Below are 21,508 nucleotides of genomic sequence, written 5' to 3'. Positions count from 1 at the left end.
TGGTCGCGGGAGCGCTGTAGCCTACCCCAGCTATTTGGACCCCAGTCGTCACAAATACGAGGCAGACGCTCTCGACGGTCCGTCCACGATGCCGCCTAAGACGTAGCCACTACGTGGAACCTTAGATATTCGCGTTTGTTGCCCCTTTCACACTGCACATCAAAGTCACTCTTTCTGCTTTGATTGAAGGACCCCAAAAACGAGGGGGCCAAAGTGGCCAATTTGCAGGCCTGAGAAGTAAGTGGCCAATATGCAGATTTCTGAGCCTTAGACCGAGCGCTTCCAGCCCCTTTCACACTGTCCGTCAAACGCCGTGTCCCCGTTTTCTGCCAAAGGCGCTTTAACGTCAGCCACTGAGCTGGAGCCGGAGCTGGAGTCGTTCGGTGTGAAAGGCAACCAGGACCGATGATTAGCATTGTCGCTCCTCAACTGAGGCTTTCTGGGTTAATGTCTTGCAGGCGCCGCTTTTGTTACGCTTGCACGGCTCGCGACGGTTTCGCGGTCTTTTGAGGGTCGTCCCTCCAAGACAAACAACTCCCGTTCCCGTTCTTGTAAATAACAACGCAACCATGGCGACGGAAGCCCGTATCGGACTTCCTTTTCACCGAGTTGAAGTGGAGAGCTGGAAGCGAAACTACACGTTTGGCATATTTTTGTTTCTCAGAAGAGAAAAAGGAAGCTTTCCTCCAAAAGTGCTGCTCAAGCACGCCTGGAATACTCGAGTTCGTTGATCGGGTTCTTCCGGCGTTCCGTCGCAAAATGATCCGCCACGAGGATCGAACCGGCGCTAATTTTTGTTCGAACGAAAAGTTGGCAACATAAACGCGGAGCGGGAACTGCTGCTCGAGTTGGGCTCAACTCGGTATCGAGACGTCGCATTCGGACCTGAGCAAACGATCCGCAGGAGGGAGAAAACCGACTCGAGCCGAATTTAAACGGACTTTACAGCAATTTGAATTCTCTCCTCGTCTTTGAGTTGTAGAAACGGACGCAACTTGGGTCACCGAGCGGAATTCGAGCGGGTCTTTTAGCCCGAGTGCGATCGGGATGTCAGGTAAACGAGTGTTGAGGCCCTCCCTCCGTCTATCTGAAGCGTGACCTTTCACCTCCCACCTCCGGGCCACGGAGGTCACAGCTGGGCCGCGTCTTGAGTGTTTCATGATAACTGGGATTGAGGATGAGCGGCTAAGATAATGGATGGGATGGATATTAATTACCGTAATATCCGGCCTATAAGCCGTGACCTTTTTCACACGCTTTCCACCCGGCGGTTTACGCGGTGGTGCGGCTAATTTGTGCATTTTTTCTAACGGCCGCAAGGGGTCACTTGAGCAGAAAAGGTAAGAGTGAGACCGGTGGAATATGTGTGCCGAGGAAGGGACTTTTACCACTATGTTTTTTTTAAAACTGGCCCTGTTAGCGCTGTGCTAGCGTGTTGCTGCTGTGTTACTGCCGTGTCTCCGTGATTTTTACCGGTACGCCTTTTTTTTTTTTTTTAACCGGCCCTGTTAGCGCTGTGCTAGCATTAGCACTGTGCTAGCGTGTTACTGTTGTGTTAGTGAAATGTCTCAGTGATTTTTTACTAGTATGTTTTTTTTTTTTTTAACTGGCCCTGTTAGCGCTGTGCTAGCGTGTTGCTGCTGTGTTACTGCCACGGCTCAGTCATTTTTACCGTTTTTTTTTTTTTTTTTTTTTTTAACCAGGCCTGTTAGCACTTTGGGAGCATTAGCACTGTGCTAGCGTGTTACTACTGTGTTACTACTGCCGTGTCTCCGTGATTTTTACCGGTACGCCTTTTTTTTTTTTTTTAACCGGCCCTGTTAGCGCTGTGCTAGCATTAGCACTGTGCTAGCGTGTTACTGTTGTGTTAGTGAAATGTCTCAGTGATTTTTTACTAGTATGTTTTTTTTTTTTTTAACTGGCCCTGTTAGCGCTGTGCTAGCGTGTTGCTGCTGTGTTACTGCCACGGCTCAGTCATTTTTACCGTTTTTTTTTTTTTTTTTTTTTTAACCAGGCCTGTTAGCACTTTGGGAGCATTAGCACTGTGCTAGCATGTTACTACTGTGTTACTGCCACGTCTCAGTGATTTAGGTACAGTATGTTTTTTTTGTAACTGGCCTTGTCGTTGCTACTATGTTGCTACCACGGCTGTTTGGTTTTTTTTTACTGGTATGTTTTTTTTTTTTTAAACCAGCCCTGTTCGTGGCACCATGTTCTTGCTATGTTAAACTAGGTTAAGGTATAAAAACTTTGAAAACTATTTCTGTGTCCCATCTTTGTAAACATTGTTTCAATGTGTGCACTTGCGGCTTTTACACAAGTGGGGCTTGTGTATGTACCAAATGGTATTTCCTTTACAAATGTAGTGGGTGAGGCTTATAATCAGGTGCGCTCTGTAGGCCGGAAATGACGGCGTATATATAAAACAAAGTAAATGTGGAAAATAAATATTACAACGTACAATACATCCACACAAGATGACACGTTTGTTATCGTTACTTCATTCATAAATCGAGATTTTTTTTTTTTTCCCCCACTCATCCGCAAACGACCGCACTCCCACAAGTATTTGCTTAATGGTTTCAACCGTTTAAAAAAAAACAAAACAAAAAAAAAACCGCTGAAAACCAAAACCCCAAAACGCGGGAATCAAATGTTTCTCGCGGAGCATGGAAGGAACCACATCCCCGATGCACAACTTCCAGATGGAGACGCCAGGTTGACTTTTCACAACTGCTGAGCTCATTCGCTCGAGCGCTTCCCGAATGTCAAATATTCGTCCGCCCTAAAGTGTCCGGATCATTTCAAGATATGGACAAAAACATTACATTTTTTTGGTAATTCTGTGAAAAGGAAATAACCATGCTAAACTGGAAATATGTTCTTTAAACATTTAATCACATCCAAGGAGAGCTTTTTGAAACTTATTAATCTCCAATTTTACCTATATTACTCCTTATTACACATTTCATAATGCCCCACCCCGATTGTTTTTCCAACAGTGTCAACCATTTTTTTTTTTAATGTAATAATGTCCCACGTGAACACTTTTTATAAACAGTTAAGTCCAACGTGTTTAAAAAACGGGGGGAAAATGTAACAATAGCCCACATGAGAGCTTTTAAAAATCATTTAATAACGCCCTGGACGGATGGAGAAAGAAACACATACTGTAAGTGCAGAAATATGTTATTATTGTCAGGCCTTAAGTGAAATTAATATTCCTTGTCCGCCGTGTCTCTCCGAGGGAGCGGACGAAAATTTGCGTTTCCTTTCCCGAGGGCGGCCGAACCGTCCCGGCAGCGCCCGGCCCCCCCCCTCGGGGGATTGCAAGATGTAAACACGGCCGGCGAACGGGCTTAGGTATCGGGTGTCGGCGGCGGTGATTTATAAACTGGCCAAACAATGGAGGGACGTCGCAAAAAAAAAAAAAAAAAAAAGCTCGGAGCGTTTCTTCCGCCCGTTTCTGCGCGGCTTCAGTTCCAGTCCGGATCATTTGCCGTTAATTCCACCCGGTTTTGTCATCCATGTGGTGCGGATTAAGGGGGGCGGGGGGGGGGGGGGGGGGGTGTTGTCATGGCGTTTTGGGGGGGCCCGGCTGGGTGTGTTTTGGGAAGATGATTGGAGACAGACGGCCACTGGAGGACTTCTTCTTCTTGTCTAGCGAAGTTCGTCGCCGCCGGCGGGAATGTACCTTAAAACGATGCGTCTGCAGGTTCTCAGTCCTCCAATCGTGAAGGGCCAACGGAGGCAAGCGGAGTCCTCTCGTTTCTTGCTCCAAAAGGCTTCTTCAGTTTCTAAATTTGAGACGCGGAGTCTTCCACGTTGGATGCGTCGCTCGGGGGGGGGGCGGTCGACAATCGGGTGATGTCGACGCTCGAGGTGCGAGCGAAACGGGCCGTCCTCGCATACCAACAAGTCGTCCGCTAGTCTCGTTCGTTAGCTTAGGAGTTCCAGCGGAATGAAGCGATATTTGGGAGGAGAAATGTCGGGCGTTGTCGTAGGCAGACGACAGGTGAGGCCTCAAATCTCTCGAGAATGTCCACGTTTCCTGATTTGCAAACGAACTGTTGATTGTGAACCCGATGATGCCACACGTCGCGCGTGTCGCCAACGTGGCGGTCATTGCGCTAGTCTGCCCGGAACTGGAACGTCCTGACAACCTTCCCTCGCAACGACGGCCTCGCTCGACGACAAGAGTGGCCCGGACGAGCTGTTCTGCCGCGCGATGAGCCGACGACCGATTAGCATGCGGATCGCTCGTTTCACGGCTCACGCGGGGGCAACCGCGACCTGCTGTTGACCACCCCCGGGGAACACGACCGCCGAGACGTAAACAGTGGGACGCTGCACCTCGGATTCTCAAAGTCTTCTGGATTCAGTCCAGTTGCCTGGATTCGTCCTCTGCAGAATTCTTACGACAATTTGATTTTTTTTGCCATCTCCATTTTTTTCTTGGCTCCGTTTTCCTTCAGTCTCCACTTTCCCGCAGGACGCAGTTCCCCACAGGCCTCGTCTTATAAAAGCTAAGCTAGGCTTTGACATGTTCACCGTGTGAAAGGGGCTACGGGATCGAGTCCTACTGTCTTTTCGGTTTTGCAGTCGAGCCTCATTTTGGGGGGGTTATTTCGGCTTCGTGATGTCATTCGACATGGCAAACTTTAATGATCAACACATTCTCTCTGAAAGCGTACTGGATGTCATTAGACGGCCCCTGTGAGAACGTTGCGACACAACCCTTTCCGTGCGTTTACGCGTGCATGCGATCCCCCCCTCGTCGTTTCAGTGGCATTCTGATATGTGTTGTTCTGTCGGAGCCAGAAAGAAGAATATGGCCCAGTGGTGTCCGTGTTCTTCTGCACAGCTCGCGGTCTTCAAGTCCGGCCTTGTTCCCCCTTAGCCTGTTTGTTCAGCTGGCCCACCAGCAGGGACACCAGAGACGCCCCCCACCCCACCACCCCAACCAAGCCCACCTTCCTCCGCCCTCTCCACCTCGGACACCTCCTTCGCCCCAGCGTCCCCCCCCCCCACCCATCTCGGGTCAACAACCTCCTGACCCTTTCACCCAGGGGTTTGGGTGGTGGGGGGGGGGGGTTATTTGCTCCAAGGCCGTCGCTTGAGAAGGGTTTTTTGTTCGGGCCTGGTTTGGGCCACAGCCTCGGATCAGGACCTTGTCATCAGCACCGTTGATCTGCACCAAATGAACTGATTGGGGGGGGGGGGGAGGGGGCTGCGGTTCGTCCCGTCGCGCAGAGGGCTTAGCCCGGCACGACGAAGACGGGATGAAGGACGCGGGTCGAGGGGTCACGGCGGGCCGACACAGTCGGCCATTCACCGCTGGAGGATGCGGCACCAAATGAAGCCTCGTCGGGATCGGGAACGGGATCAAGTATGTTTGAGTTTCTAGTCAGGTCCGGTTTTGGTTGGTGACGACTTTGTCCCACCGCGATTGAATTGAATATTTACATTGATAAAGTTGATGTTGTGAAAAGCAGAGGCAAAGAAGTCACAAGTTGGCAGCCTAAGCAGAAGACAAAGCAAAATGGCAAGTATAAACAAAACAATATGAGAGGAACTGATTAAAACTGAAAAAAAAAAGATCATTTCAAGTTCAACAAAGATGAGGTTGTATCGTGCCAACCAGAGGCAGGTCGTTTACTTAGCGGCTGCCTCAACGGGCGGCAGAATTAATGCAAATCGGGAGTATAAACAATTCCCATGTTATGTACTGTTCATGAAAGAAGAAACTGATTACACTGACTGCGGTTCACCTACACAAAAAAGTTATTAGTGTTGGGACGACCACAGAAAAGTTAGTCACGATTTGGCCGCCTAAACGGACGCAAGGCATAAACGGTAAAAATTCATACAATATGTACTGCTAAAAGAAGAAGAAAACAGATGAAACGGACTTTCGTTCATACCAACAAAGGATTTGTTGTGTAGTGACAACCAACATAGGCGAGTCCGTGACTAGTTCTGCCGAGACGGGCTGGAAAAATGAAAAAAAAAATTGCAATGACTGAAGCTCCCATCCACAAAAGTTATGTTCTCTTGTTAGGCAATGTTCAGCCGCCTAAACAGGCTGCAGAATAAATGCCCATTAAAAGTATAAATAGTGAAAATCTTACAGTGCGTACTGCAAAAAACACAAACCTCGCTTCAGAGACCAAAGTTCATCGTAAAGAACACCGTATTGTACGTTCTTCAGTGCCTAAATGGGCTGCGGACAGCAAGCAAAAGTGCACCTTACCTAGCGGTAAATAATAATATTTAACGGAAGCGAAGTTTGGTGCGCGACCGTTTTTGAGCATCCAGTTTAGGCACAAGTTGAAGCTTGCGCTGCACCTCTTTATCAGACAAGGTTAGGGCGGGGTGGGGGGGGGAAATTGGGGGGGCTTTTAATTACAGCCTGGGCGTAATCTAAAACTCACTTTACCCTCCCGTCTACACGGCGATCACCCCCCCCCACCCCCCTCGGTATTCAGGGATTAAGGAACTCAACGGGTTGCAAATAACACGCAAGACATTTCAACGCTGATCGGGAAGCCATCAGTAAGATCACTTACTTGACATTTTGCCTGATCCAGAATCCGCAAATATCCCCGTTGACTCCCATTTCGGACTACTTCACGTGACCACGCAAACGACAGCATAACTTGATCAATATTTTCTTTTCAATTCTTACCAGACTCGGTAGGTCCAACTGTTTCGGTTAGCTCTGGCATGCTAATGGGTTCGGCAGTGAAACTGTCGATGCTAACTCTTAGCACGCCCTTTGTATCGACGCTATGATTCAAGGTAACGAAGACCTAATGGGAAATGACTTTTAACGGGGCTTGAATTTTAACGGCAGCAGTCCGGTTTCTGAATCAAGTCTTGAAACAGCGAAAGCAAAACCCAGAGAGGTTGGGCGAGTCTCCGAAGAGTCGCAACACATGTTGGAGGCGACCGTCCCGCTCGCTATCGATGACATCACCGGCGCGAGCGTCGTCGAAGACATCAGCGCCGTCAATTTCGGCGATCCGACGGACGACGGCCCGAGGAATCGGCGAGAGCGGGAGAGGCGAGCCGGCGAGCTGCGGCTTGGCTGAACTCGGCGTGAACCCCGGACAGATTTATTTTCTCCGGGGCCCGCCGCTCGCCCGGAGGGGGCCCGGATTTACACGCCTCGCCCGACGCAGCTGGGAAGCGGAGATGACGACGCCGCGGTCGGGATGGATGGAGAGTATTTTCCTAGGGTCTGTGCAGGGTGGGATAAAAAGGTACTTTGGTTTTGGGAGTGAAGTGAACCAGCTCCGAGGATTTTTAATTGGAATTGCGCTGCGGCAAAATGGAATACGGGAAGCAAGGAGGATAAGTTACACTAACAAACAATGTAAATGAGACAAAAAAAAAAAAAAGGGAAGCGCAGAGTGAGGGAACCAAAAAATACAAACGAAAAAAAAACGGAGCAACACAGTGAAATGGACTCTGGGGGCAACCGGAACAAAAAAAAAAAAAAAAAACAAACGAAAGGGAAGAAAACCGAAGACTGAAGCAGCATCAAGTCCGGCGGTAGCGTAGAAGGAGCGATGGAGCGACGGAGAGACTGAGGGCAGCGGTGTTAGCATCGTACTGCGTTTGTTTGCTGTTGTTTTACCGATTATTTTCATATGGTGGAATAGTTTTGACCTTGAAAAATGGAGGCCAGAATATACAGCGAATGCTTATCACTCAATTATAACGTAAGGGTTCAAGATCTGAATTTTTGGGGGCTGATCACCAATCAGCAAGTTTCAAAAAAAAAAAAAAAAAAAACTAACTGACCACCGATCCGATCGCAACATGGAGCAATAAATTTATTTTAAATGACGAGATGGTTTACTGCATATTCGCTGCCCCGGTCATCACGTGTTCAACAGGACGGCGGCATGTTTACACACAACCACGAGCGCTAGCACTAGCTTGCTAGGCTACGTTACGTTTTATTGCCTGCCTGCGTGCCGTATCGCATTCAAAGTATGTGAACATACCTCAAACAGGCCTTACATGAACATCTTGCCCTGTCCTGAGCACCGGTGACCCCCCCATTTTGTTCTTATAATACAGTCGGCGCGAGCCACTCGTCTTATCATCTCCACGGTAACACCCGGCCGCATGCGAGTTCAAAACACAAAGCTCAGTGATGGATGCGGTGGCGCCGGAATAGAAGATTTGATTACAGCAGTCAATCGTGCAATCGTGACGGAACAAAATTATTTTGTAATCCGTTCCGCGCATTACATCTTTCTCAGCTGCCCTCTGCCTCTCGTGCCGCCGACATGTTTTTTTTAAAAATAACTTTACTGTCCGTTTGGCAAAATATTTACATTTTATTTTATTATATTTTTAATTTTTTATAGTTATATTTTATTATATTTATATTTTATTTAATTTTATATCCACATTTATAGTACTACATCAAAAGACACACAAAAACGACTCTATAAAAACTGGTAATATGTAAAAATAAACGAGCTTTTTGATTCAGACGTACTGTGCGTGACGGCGACGAGGAGTAAAATGTTTTATTTGATTGTTTTTGCAGAGGTGATCAATGACGTCACTAATCGGATCGTCGATTTATGACAAAAACAAAACAAAAACCGATCAGCCGACGAGTATTATCGCGCAATTCCGATCGGGTCAATGAAACCTATGTAAAGTCTGCTATAAAAATACCTCAGCATAACATCAATAATTCAGCATGTGCATGCTACCCCCCCCCCCCCCACCCCGCGTCCCATCACAACCTTTCGGGCTCCTCCTTAATGCCATGTAAAGACCCCCGTGCGGAAAGAAGAAAAGGGGGAGGGGGGGGGGCAAGTGGTGCAAAAGAAAAGATGAGGTTGTAGTCAAGTTTTTGGGCCGGGATTGTTGGCAGGGATCCGGATCGGAAGACAATGGAAACCCTGTGAGGATCCAGACTTGTGTGGACGCTCACCGGAGCATCGGCCTATTGGGAAAGAGGGGCCGGAGAGGGAAATGGGGAGGGGGGTCGGGGGGGGGGGGGGTTTCACCAAAAGCGGGACGATCAGTCACGTTCCATAGAAAATATCGATCTGACGGACTCCATAAAGGGACGTGTACAGGCTCCATATTGTCCCGCTAACCACCCCCCACCGAGGAATCCCATCGTTCAGCCCCGAAATGATTCCACCGGTGAGCCCCCGGAATCCTGCCACCACCTGCTTCAGGAACGGGGGTAAAACTAAAAATCAAAAAAAAAAATCATGTCAAAGGCTCACCATAGACGCCACGGCTCTTTAGCGTAGCCTAGCATAGTTTTCCACTTGAGAAACGGCAAAAACCACGTCGCAAACGTGGCGCTGATGCAAAGTGGAGACTGAGGGCAGCAAGGAATACGTTGAGACGAAGGGCAACAACAAAGGACACAAAAACGGCGTTGCAGAAAATGCGAATGAGAATTAAAAAACAACCAAAAAAAAAACAATATTTACTTTTGCGGATAATAATTGTATCCAAGATGGCACAGAGGTTAGGAAGAAATAGGGAGCGCTGCAGTCGAGTGGAGACTAAGGGCAACGAGATAATGGGGCACGCCAGCAACGGAGAACAAGACTTACTAATAATGGAAAAGAACGACAATTCACTATAAAAATTGCTAAGAAGATGAATTTTGTCAAAATGAGATTGAGGACAACAAGCAGATACAAAACGGCGGTCTCATGTATTTACTTCTAAGGAGATGAACTGAATCCAAGATGAGACTCTGGGCACCTTGAAAAACGGAACTCTGCAGTAAAGCGGAGACTGAAGGCAACAAAAAACGGAACATAAGAGACTAGCAAACAAACAACAACAACAACAACAATAATACAAAAGGACGGTCTCATTTATCAACTTCTAAGGAAATTAACTGAATCCAAGATGAGACTCTGGGCACCTTGAAAAAAGGACCTCTGCAGTAAAGCGGGGACTGAAGCCAACAAAAAAACAGAACATAATCGACTAGCAAACAAACAACAACAACAATAATACAAAAGGACAGTCTCATTTATCAACTTCTAAGGAGATGAATTGAATCCAAAAGGAGACTGAGGGGACCGAGACAAAAGGAGCGCTGCAGCAAAGTGCGGACAGCGGGTGACAAAAATCGAGGTACTGCAGCGAAGGAGGACAGGACGTGCCAACGAACAACAACAAAAGAAGGGAATGATTTATGGTGCCAACTGCATACGAGTAATTGCATCCGAAATGAAACTGCGGGCGACATTAAAGTGGAGACTGAGGGCAACAAGGGCGTCTATTTGGCGGGGGCCTTTAAATCTTTTCGAGGCTGATCTCGGATCATCCTCGGGGGGGCTTTTTAATCATAAGGAAACAAACAAAGGATTTGTTTGTCTCCTCTGCTGCTTTCATTTCCTGCTCGCTTCCCTGTCGGCCAGCGAAAGCGCAGGAAATAAGAGCGGGAGAACGAGGACCGGCGTCCGGACGTTTTTTTTTTTTTTTGGGGTGGGGGGGGGGGGCAGAGGAGTTAGAGTGGAGAGAAAGGCCCTCAGGTTGGAGGACCGAGTCCTGTAAACTTATTTTCTTACGTACAAAAAGTATTTTCTTACCGCCCTCACCTTCCACTTTACTGCAATGCTCCCTTTTACGTGGCGCCCTTAGTCTCCCCTTGGATACGATTCATTTCCTTGGAATTCCGGAGACTGTCTTTCTCCTCCATTGTTGTTGTTTGTTTTTTGAGTAACAATTGATTTGTGTCTGAAGTCTCCACTTTACTGCAATGCTCCCTTTTACGTGGCGCCCTTAGTCTCCCCTTGGATACGATTCATTTCCTTGGAATTCCGGAGACTGTCTTTCTCCTCCATTGTTGTTGTTTGTTTTTTGAGTAACAATTGATTTGTGTCTGAAGTCTCCACTTTGCTGCAATCCTCCATGCGATTCTTGTTGCCCTCAGTCTCATCTTGGATCAAAGTATTCTCATTATTGTACCTTTTAGGAATGAAGCCACCTGGGTCTGGTCGGTCAGGTGGAACTTGGAGGTCCAAGTATTTTATTTTTAGATGGTAGCCTCGGTGTTGTAAAGGGTCCGAATAATGGTAAGGTGATATTGTTGGCATTTGGACTCGGGTGAAGTCGGGCGAGCCCCCATCGAAGGCCGAGGTAGGACCGTAAACGCTCGGCTCGGCCCGCCGCTGAAGGATCAGAATCAGGTGTGGTTCGCGTTATCGTCCGGGACTCAAGTTGTTGCGCCTTCCCCCTCCTCTTCCCTGCGAGTGGGCTTATCTTTGAGGACGGGGGAGACAGGAGAATGGGCAAGAGAGCCACTTTCACGGCTGACTTGGGAGCCATTAGCCCCCCCCCCACACCCAACCCTCGTCCGTTTGGAGCCTGTTCTGGCTCCTCGGCGTATTAATCCGCAGTGACAGCTTCGCTGTTTACCAAATCCACCCAGGATTTGGGGCCGGCGCCACTCGGCTCCATTAACCCTCTGACCTCTGGCGTTACGGCACCCGGACCTGAGCCCCTCGGGGGTAAGCGTAGCAACCGGTGGGGCACCTGCCTGATGTCAGTGACGCAAAATCCCCCAAAAGTCGCCAGGTAGGGGTCCGAATTTAGGAATCGTACGGACTAATCGATTGAACACTAGTCGGTGGAGAGCGGTCCCTGAACTAGGGTCAGAAGCTCGGTCATCAGTGTCGAGCCGCTTGAGAGAAGCCAGATGAGGTGGCTGGGGCATCTGATTCGGATGCCTTATGGACGCCTCCCTGGTGAGGTGCTCCGGGCACGTCCCACCGGAAAGAGACCTTGAAGGTGACCCAGGACACGCTGGAGAGACCGTGTCACCCGGCTGGCTTAGGAACGCCTCGGGACCCCTCCGGAAGAGCTGGAAGAAGTGGCTGGGGAAAAGGGAAGTCTGGGTTTTCCCTGCTGAAGCTACTTCCCCCACGTTTAGATGAGGTGGCTGGGGCATCTGATTCAGATGCCTCCTGGACGCCTCCCTGGTGAGGTGTTCCGGGCACGTCCCACCTTAAGAGACCTTGAGGTGACCCAGGACACGCTGGAGAGACTGGCTTGGGAACGCCTCGGGAGTCCTCCGGAAGAGCTGGAAGAAGTGGCTGGGGAAAAGGGAAGGTATCCCTACTGAAGCTACCCCACCTGGAAAAGCGGTAGAAAATGGAACGGTTTCACGTAAAAAAATAAAAGCAGATTGGGACAAAGCAAATTAAAAATGATTAAAAATCGGTAGAAGCAGTTTTGATGGCTTCATTGCCTCATTTGCATAATTTTATTGAAAATTTGTCCGGTGCGCGAGTCAACTATCAATAACCCCGTTTCATAAATTAGACTGTGGAAGTTGTCTCTTGAATCCATATTTCTCTTTTGGGAAGTTGCGGGCTCTACTTACTGCATTTATAATTGGATTTGGATGGATTTCCAGAATATGATGATCAATAATGCACAATATTTTTGGGCCGAGTACCAAATGGCCTCCGGGTGTGGTCGCCGCTACTCAATTTGTCGACATTACCACTCCGCAATAATTTTTGGAGCGTTTTGTGAAAATGCAAAAATTTGAGATTAAAAAAATTATAGCGTTTTTTATTTTATTTTTTAGATTTTATATTTTTATTTTTAAAAATTATAGTTGTTTTTTTTTTTTTCCAGTCTAACTGTCCTTCAAAAAGGTCTTAGCTAGTTCGTTTTAGCTTCGCGGAAATGTAACAAGACGACCGCACAGACGCTCAAAAGGTCTCGACCGTCCTTGTGTGCTAAATAAAGTTTCGGTCCAACATTTAACTCGCAGATGATGGCTGTTTAAAAACAAACAAACAAACAAACAAAAAATAAAGTTGCGAGTCTACTTCAGCTGTTTGAGCTCGGCGGACACGTGACCCGACGTTGCGTCACGCGCGCGAGCTAGCGGCGTTATCTAATCGGCAAAACGGAGTCGCCGCTACGCCGAGCGAGTCGCCGATAAGGACGCGAGTCATCGATCGCTTCGAACCTTTTCGGCCCGATCCAACGGGATTAGGGCGAGCCGTCACCGAGGCCAGTTTTGTTTTGTTTTTTACGAAAACTGTCAATAATTACTAATTAAATTGATTCGAGATGAAGTTAAAAATTAGCAACATACTTTGAAAATTCACTGATAATTTCATTTTTTTCCCTCATCAATGGAGATTGTGGACTTTTTAGCCTTTTGAACCACGAAAATTTTCTTCTCGGAGTTTCCTATTTTGCGATTAAACGACGTTCTCTTTGGAAGAACTTTCCGATCAAAGTTAGCTTTTAGCCAAACTAGCCTCTCATTTGCTTGAACGTGTATCAGCTTCGAATATTCACGATTAATATGATTTGTTCCAACCTGGAACCAGAAAGAAAACCACTCAGTTCGGAAAAACTGCACGTCGTTTTGCGGAATTTCAACTCTGGAAAACTGTGAATAATTACGAATTAAATTGATTCTAGATGAAGCTAAAAATTAGCAACGTATTTTGAAAATTCACCGACAATTTCATTTTTTTCCTCATCCAATGGAGATTGTGGACTTTTCAGCCTTTTGAACCACGATAAACTTTCTTCTCAGAGTTTCCTATTTTGCGATTAAACGACGTTCTCTTTGGAAGAACTTTCCGATCAAAGTTAGCTTTTAGCCGAACTAGCCTCAACTTCGACTGTCCACGATAAATATGATTTGTTCTAACCTGGAACCAGAAAGAAAACCACTCAGTTCCGTAAAACTGCACGTTGTTTTGTCCGCATTTCATCTCTGGAAAAATGCTTTGAACTTTGCGATGGTGAGCTGCGCACCGTTAGCGTCGCGGCCCGAAACGCAGACTCGGCAAAATTGCGCGACGCGCACGACGAGTTTCTCCGTCACGGTTCTAATGACCAACATGACATTACAAAGCGTCCTGCGGCGGACGTCAGCTGATTTCTCGGTAGCGTGTGCTTCTCTTCACGTACACACAAGTATATGTACACACAAAACAAGTCCACGCACACACACAGTGGAGCTTTCATGAGGAGTGACGACGCGTCACGTCCACCCGTCGGCGGCCTGCAGACGCCCTCCCCCCGCGCTTTTCAACCCTGACCTCAATGACATCAGACTGTCATCACGGTCACTCCTGCAAGGTAAACGTTTTGCAAAACCCACAAAAAATGAAAAAAAAAAAAAAAAACAACAACAACACCACCAAGCAGGAGCTTTTCGTGGCAATCTGAGCTCATTTTTCAGACTTTTGTGGTCACTTTAAACCCCACACGGGCCGGTCCGATCTACAATACTGCAAATGCGAAAAGTGTTTTAGTCACTTTCAAGGCGAAGAAGCAACGCAGTTTTGGTGGTTACATAATCGTATGTGATCATATTGACGAAATAGCCCTGACAAAGACCGTCCGTGTGGGATGTGACTCAATCTGGTCGATTGCAAACGGGATTTTGACCTTGGGCAATTTCCTTAAGGTGAACGTCAGAGAGTCCGAGGATAAAGAATCTACGTGGTGACAATCTCGTGTTTTTGTACTGATTCGACAGTGTCGAGAAGAACCCCAACAAAGTTTGGCTTCATTACAGCAGCATATGCAGTCAAATTGACTAAACGCAGTAAGCGAGCCAAAAACGTTTTTATTGCTGAATCCATCATCAGCTTTGCTCAGACTGACAAAATCATGAGGTATTTAGAAAGCCCTTATCGGGACCTTTCATTTGAGATACGACTTGATGTGGTTTGCTACGGGTTGATTTATGACCTTGTTTTCAGCTAACCGTAACCTCGGACGATCTCCTTCAGGTAGATGTCAAGATGCACCAAATTTATGCTGGATGCGAGTTTATATTGCTTCTATAAACATAAGTATAGCAAAAAATTGAAGCTTTTGGGTGATTTGCAAGTTTGACGTTGCTTTTTACTTTATAGGATAATTCATGGTCTCTCTAAAAAGGCAGAAAAAAGTGTTTTTTTTCTCAAGATTTTCTGGGGAAAAGCTAGCAGGCCGATGTACAAATAACACCTGTCCCTCTTTGGAAGAAAGTGCGGACGCAGCCGACGCTGCCTTGCCCTTTATCCCGCTTCTTAAGTCAGCCGTCACCCGCTCGGGCCACCTGCGGCCGCGGCCGACGCGCTTCCGCTTTTCTGCTGAATGTTCGGGAAAAAAAAAAAAAAAAGCGGGCGCACGAGCGTGCGGCCATGAAGAGAAATATTTAGCCAGAAGTGCCCCCCCCCCTCCCCCCGTTGAAGAGCCGTCTATATTTAGCCCGAAAAGTGCTGCGCTCGCGGAGATAACTTGAAAGGAGTTCTCGGCAGGGGAGATGAAATCCCGACGGTCGCCGTCCGACGCCGCGTGTCGGACGTTTGTAATAGTACGTACATATTTCTCGTTCAGTGTGACGGCTGCAAAAAAAAAAAAAAAGGTCACCAAGGGGTTAAATAAAGTGTTCTTCATAGGGGTTGTAATGTATAAAAATGTATGTACATCTAGGCATCATTTTAAAATAATTTAGGATTATTTTTGAATATTTGTCATTTTTTCTGTTATTTTGTGTTGTTTTACATTTTTTTTCCAAGATTTTTATGAGGGAGGGTAATATTTTGCTTCATTTTGTTTTTGCCTTTAAATATTTATGTGCTTTTTTCTTCTAAGGTGAAGGGGAAAAATAAGTAAATTTTATTTTGGAATCTTTGCATACAAATAATTACATTATTGTATTTTAAAAAAATATTTTGGGGTTATTCTTCATTTTTTCAGGTATTTTGTGTCGTTTTACTTTCCTTCTCAAGATTTTTTTGAGGGAGGGTAATATTTTACTTCATTTTGTTTTGCCTCAAAATATTTATGTACTTTTTTTTTCAAAGGTAAAGGAGAAAAATAAGTAAAATTTATTTTGGAATGTTTACATACAAATAATTACATTTCTATATTCTAAAAAAAAATATTTCACGATTATTTTCTAACATAATTTTTTTTTTCAGTTACTATGTGTTGTTTTACTTTATTTCGCAAGATTGTTTTTTGAGGGAGGGTAATATTTTGCTCCATTTTGGTTTTCCTCTAAATATTTATGTACTTTTTTTTCAAGGTAAAGGGAAAAAATAAGTAAATTTTATTTTGGAATGTTTACATACAAATAAAATTTTTGTATTTTGAAAAATATTTTGGAATTATTCTCTAATATTCTTTTTTTCAGTTATTTTGTGTTGTTTTACTTTCCCAAGATTATTTTGAGGGGGGGTAATATTTTGCTTCTCCTCTAAATATTTCTGTACTTTTTTTCCCTAAGGTAAACGGGAACAATAAGTAAAATTGATTTTGGAATGTTTACATACGAATAATTACGTTCTTGTATTTTAAAAAATATTTTGGGATTATTTTTCAATTCAAATGTTTTTACGTTCCCCCCCCCCCACCCGAGTAATATTTGACCTAATTGTTTCATATTTTTACAGTGGAAGTCAGAAGAAATTGTCATTTGACCAAAGTAACATTTAAATAGGACATAGGTCAAAAACAATTACTTTTTGTATACAAATACACATTTTTATAGCTTTTCGTGATAGTTGTGGATTGCTGTCTAATATTTTCATATTTTTTAAAAATATTTTACTTATTTAATATTTTTGTATTTTTCCACATATTTCGGAATATTTTGCCATTTTTTGGCCTCGAATATTTGTATTTTGACTGCAAAAGTTGTGCAAGTGTGTTTTGTCAACCATTAGGAGTGCTTGGGCCATTTTTTTGGGGGGGGGTGCAGGGGGGGGTCCCCAGTAGCGCGCGATTTCAACAGGGCCGCTGAGAGAAGGTGAACTTGACTTTTGGGAGCGCTCGATTTCCTCACCTCCTCGCCTCGCTGGACGTTTGCCGCAAATTAAAACATTTCAACTTTTATGGATTTTTCCACCAATTGAACAAATAGCGAGGAGGGGGGGGGGCGCGGTATTGAGCAAGTCGAGGCTCGCTGGCAGTCCAACCCTCCTCCTCCTCCTCCTCTTCCTCAGCCAGGAGAACATCCAGCTGGAAGCCATTGAGGGTGGGCTTAAATGGGGGCTGGGGGTGGGGGGGGGGCGGAGCTCCTGAATGGCTACAAATCAAGACCAGAGGAGGCTTACATCAAGCGTGTGTCATACGTTTGCATTTTTATTTTTTTTTTTTTTCAATTGTAAATAATCGCCCATGTTCCCGAAAACAAGTGGAGGAGGAAATGCAAGAGAGAGGGGGGGGGGGGGTAGTTTCCCCTCCCATACATGCATTTGTGAAGTCCTTCTTGAAAAAAAAAAAAAAATAATAATAATAATAAAATAAATGCCATTTTCGGACTTGCACTCACAAGAGAAATTTGTGTATTATATTTTCCACCAAATTCTTTTGGACATTTTGAGGAGGTGCGCGAGTCAGGCCCCGGTGGTGAATCAACGCCCCCCCCCCCCACCCCCCCGGCACTAAACACTTCGCAGCCGCGCGTTATTCGGCGCAGAGGAGAAATAAAAGTGGAAGTCGTTTCGGGTCAAAATGGGGGCGTGACGCAAAAACAAAAACATCACATCGGCGAAAGAGTAAACAAAAGTGCGACGTCTCGCGCGCGGGGGGGGGGGGGGGCAAATAGGGCAACTCAATGTGTGCAGAAGTTGGAATATTAGTAGGATCATGTCTGACTTTTTTGCAGTATTTTTATTTTTTTTAAATCTTCCAACATTTCTCGAGAGAAAGTCGAAAAAATTCTACATTTTGTTTTTGTAAACATGTTTTGTAGAAAATTCGTAGTATTTTCAGTTTAAATATAATTGTACTAGACAAAAATTCTCTGAATTTTTTTGGGAGAAGTCTTTTCTTTCATCAAATCATACTTTTTTTGGATGAATGTATTCCTAAAACAAAAAGGTGAGAAAAATGTCCATCTTCAACAAGAGTTACAATTATGGAGGGTAATTTTTTTTATACATACATACCATAATTTCCGGCCTATAAGCCGTGACTTCTTTATGCGGTGATGCGGTTACTTTGTGCATTTTTTCTAACGGCCACAAGGGGGCGCTTGGGTGGGAAAAGGTAAGAGTGAGACCGGTGGAATATATGTGCCAAGGAAGTCACTTTTACCGGCACTTTTATTTTAACCGGCTCAGTTAGCTCTGCGCTAGCGTTAGCGCTGTGCTAGCATGTTGCGTCTGTGTTACTGCCGTGTCTCTGTGATTTTTACCGGTATGTTTTTTTTTTTTTTTCAATCAGCCCTGATACCGCCGCGCTAGCATGTTGCTGCTGTGTTACTGCCGCGTGTCGGTGACTTTTATCAGTATGTTTTATTTTTAACTGACCCTGTTAGCACCATGCCAGCGTTAGCGCAATGTGGATTTTAACGTGGGCACTTGCGGCTTTTACACAGGTGCGGCTTATGTACGTACCAAATGGTATTTCCTTTACAAATGTACTCGGTGGTTCGCTCTGTAAACCGGAAATTACGCTATATATATGCTTTTATTCTTCTTTGAGCTAAAATATAAATACACACCCAAATTCACACCTATGCATAATTTAGGGTCAATCACGCAATCAACCACGCAAGCCACGCAAAGTCCAAAATTTACAGACTTAAACTCTACAGAGTATGCATGTAACCTGCTAAAGATTTGGCTCGGAGAAGTTATCAGTTTCCTGAACAGGCATCATTCGGGTAGGATTGTAACACCGAATCTCATATTTACAAAGAAAAGATTAACCGCGACGGTACCGCGGCCCGAAGAACCCATCATAAAAACAAAGTTTTCCTCGGAAAAGCCGGCGGCGGCTTAGAAAGCGCAGAGCTCGTGCGTTTGCCGTCGAGTTGCGGTGCCAACGCGTTACTGAGGCCCCATTGTGTGCCATTACCGCCGCTCGTTGGACACGGTCACACACCAGCGATCGCGGCGAGGGGGGTGGACCAGCGACGAAAGGGAAGCGGCTAGAACGCAAACGGAAAACAAACGCACCCCACGAGCGGGGATCGTTTCCTGTGTGGCGGCGTTTAACGGGCCGTTTCTGCAGTTTGTTTTTGAGGGGAGGTGGTCGGCGGGGCGCGAGATTTGCGGACACATAATCCTCCAAGAACAAAAAAAAAGTGATTTATTTATGAATTCCAGCGCACATGCTCGCCTCCAGAGAGCCAAGCGGCCCGCCGGCCTGCCAAAAGTCATTGGCTGATGTTTACACGACCCGATTGGCCAATTCCCATGGCGGCGTCGGGCCCGCTGCGCTATCTTATTTATACAAGGCCCCGATATGGGAGAACAGAGGGGGTTTATTTTGGGCTATTCCCCCCACCCCCCACCCCCCGGGAAAGGATCCCATTTCTCCAAAGCGCCGTGTTTTCCTTCATACGTGCGTCGCTTCAGGTTCGAGCGGCCACGCGATTTGCGCGAGCCGCCATCCTTCGGAGATCAGGTCCACGATAAAACTGGATCGGAAAGACCAAAGATCTGGACGCCTGATAAGTGCCGTATACTTTTTACCCAGTTAGCACTAATAGGCGACCCTCGTGAGGATAAGCGCGATGGGGAACGCCTGGATGGGTGCACATGATTAAAAGGTGGTCATTTAGCATTTCATTATCGAGCCACCCAGCCGTCCATTTTCTTAGCCGCTTATCCTCACAAGGGTCGCGGGGAGCGCTGGAGCCTATCCCAGGTGTCAACGGGCAGGAGGCGGAGCACGCCCCGAACTGGTCGCCGGCCAATCGCAGGGCACGCGGAGACAAACAACCAATCGCACTCACAATCACACCTTGGGGCAATTTACAGTGTCCAATTCATGTTGCACGTTTTTTGGGATGTGGGAGGAAACCGGAGTACCCGGAGAAAAGCCACGCAGGCGCAGGGAGGACAGGCAAACTCCACACAGGCGGGTCTGGGATCGAACCCGGGACCTCAAAACTGCGAGGCCGACGCTTTACCAGCTGATCCACCGACAAATGGCAACGTATTGTATAAAAACGGGTAGCACATCTGCCTCGCAGTTCTGTAGGCCGGGGTTTGAATCCGTGATGCTTGTTGCCCAAGTCAGATGGACTCAATAGTATTATCTCAAATTAATTATAATTCAGCAGCCAAACAATTTGATTAGAAAATTGTTAAAAGTATGCTTTGTGTCTAAAAATAATTACTTTTTTTTTTTTTTTAAAAAAGGTAATTAATAATTGATTTAATTTATTTATGATTATTTATTTATTTTCTATTTATTTATTGTGTATTTATTTTACATTTATTATTATTTTATTTCTTGATTTATTTACATTCACTTTTTTGTTCTTAACCACATCGACGAATGGGCCGACTCAGCGCTACATGCTGAGCGACGCTAGTTGCTAAGCTATCCGTAGTATTAATTCAATTAGCAGCCCTGCGTCGACTATTTCTAGAAAAAAATGAAATAAAAATAAAAGTGACGTGACATGCACAGCAACTTTGAAGTTGAGCCGCGATGAAGCGCAAAGGAAACGGCGCAGGACGCCGATAAAAATCTTGATTTTAGCGTTTAGCGAATGAATTTTTTTTTTTTGTTCACCGACCCGAATTTGCATCCAAGGACTTGATTTTTGAACCCGCACTTTCGATATCAGCGTCATGAGGTAACCAAGCAGGACGGATGAGTCACGCTCGACCGAGGCCGCTTGGCCCCTCGCGCAAATTCTTGCGATGTTACAACAATATCCGCCTTTCGGGAAAAAAAAAAAAAAAAATCACCCGAATTCCATTTTGCATCACTCAATTCCATTTCATTTGTTTCCCCCTCGCAGGTTATTTTCTCACATCCGTCGGGGATTTAAGGGGATCGTGCAAAAAGACACGAGAGCATTTGGGGGAAGAAGACGCCCGGCTCCAGATGTTTTGACGTCGGACCGGGCCGGCGTCCACATCCGAATTAGGCGACGGGGAAGACGTCCAAGACGAGAACAGGATTGTTGTTTTTTTTTTTTTTTTTTAATATTTTTTTTTTTTTTTTATAGCAAACTGCCTCCGGTGTCTCGTATCAGCAGCCTTCACGCGTATCCAATACTTTGAAAGCAGACCGGTATCAACCAAATACAGAAAGCTGGTATCACGACTCGCTCATCTCTAGTTTTGTCCATCCATCAATCCACTTTTTTGCCGCTTATCCTCACAAGGGTCAACCGAGAGCGCAGGAGCCTATCCCGGCTGGCGACGGGCAGGAGGCGGGGAGCACCCTGAACTGGTCGCCGGCCAAGCGCAGGGCACGCGGAGACAAACAACCAATCGGACTCACAATCACACCTTGGGACAATTTAGAGCGTGCAATTCATGTTGCACGTTTTTTGGGATGTGGGAGGAAACCGGAGTACCCGGAGAAAAGCCACGCAGGCGCAGGGAGGACAGGCAAACTCCACACAGGCGGGTCTGGGATCGAACCCGGGACCTCGGAACTGCGAGGCCGACGCTTTACCAGCTGATCCACCGACAAATGGCAACGTATTGTATAAAAACGGGTAGCACATCTGCCTCGCAGTTCTGTAGGCCGGGGTTTGAAT

General features: G+C 46.1%; 1 long non-coding RNA gene across 3 annotated transcripts in view; it reads right to left on the bottom strand.

Moving 5' to 3' along the window:
• Nucleotides 1-3,112: 3,112 nt before the first annotated feature.
• LOC133512945 (uncharacterized) overlaps nucleotides 3,113-21,508 on the bottom strand; it is a 40,543-nt gene continuing 22,147 nt past the window's right edge. Inside the window, exons 3-5 of one of the 3 annotated variants that reach the window (XR_009798348.1) lie at nucleotides 10,981-12,147; nucleotides 9,721-9,795; nucleotides 3,113-5,521 (exon numbers count right to left, since the gene is read on the bottom strand). This is a non-coding gene — a long non-coding RNA (uncharacterized LOC133512945). Of the gene's footprint in view, nucleotides 5,522-9,720; nucleotides 12,148-21,508 lie in introns of all 3 variants that reach the window. The other 2 variants (XR_009798347.1, XR_009798346.1) reach the window with 2 other exon arrangements.

Source organism: Syngnathoides biaculeatus, chromosome 15 (genome assembly GCF_019802595.1).
Source record: "Syngnathoides biaculeatus isolate LvHL_M chromosome 15, ASM1980259v1, whole genome shotgun sequence".
Lineage (NCBI taxonomy): Eukaryota > Metazoa > Chordata > Actinopteri > Syngnathiformes > Syngnathidae > Syngnathoides > Syngnathoides biaculeatus.
The sequence above is the reverse complement of the archived record's forward strand: the minus strand, read 5'-3'. Positions and strand labels throughout refer to the sequence as shown.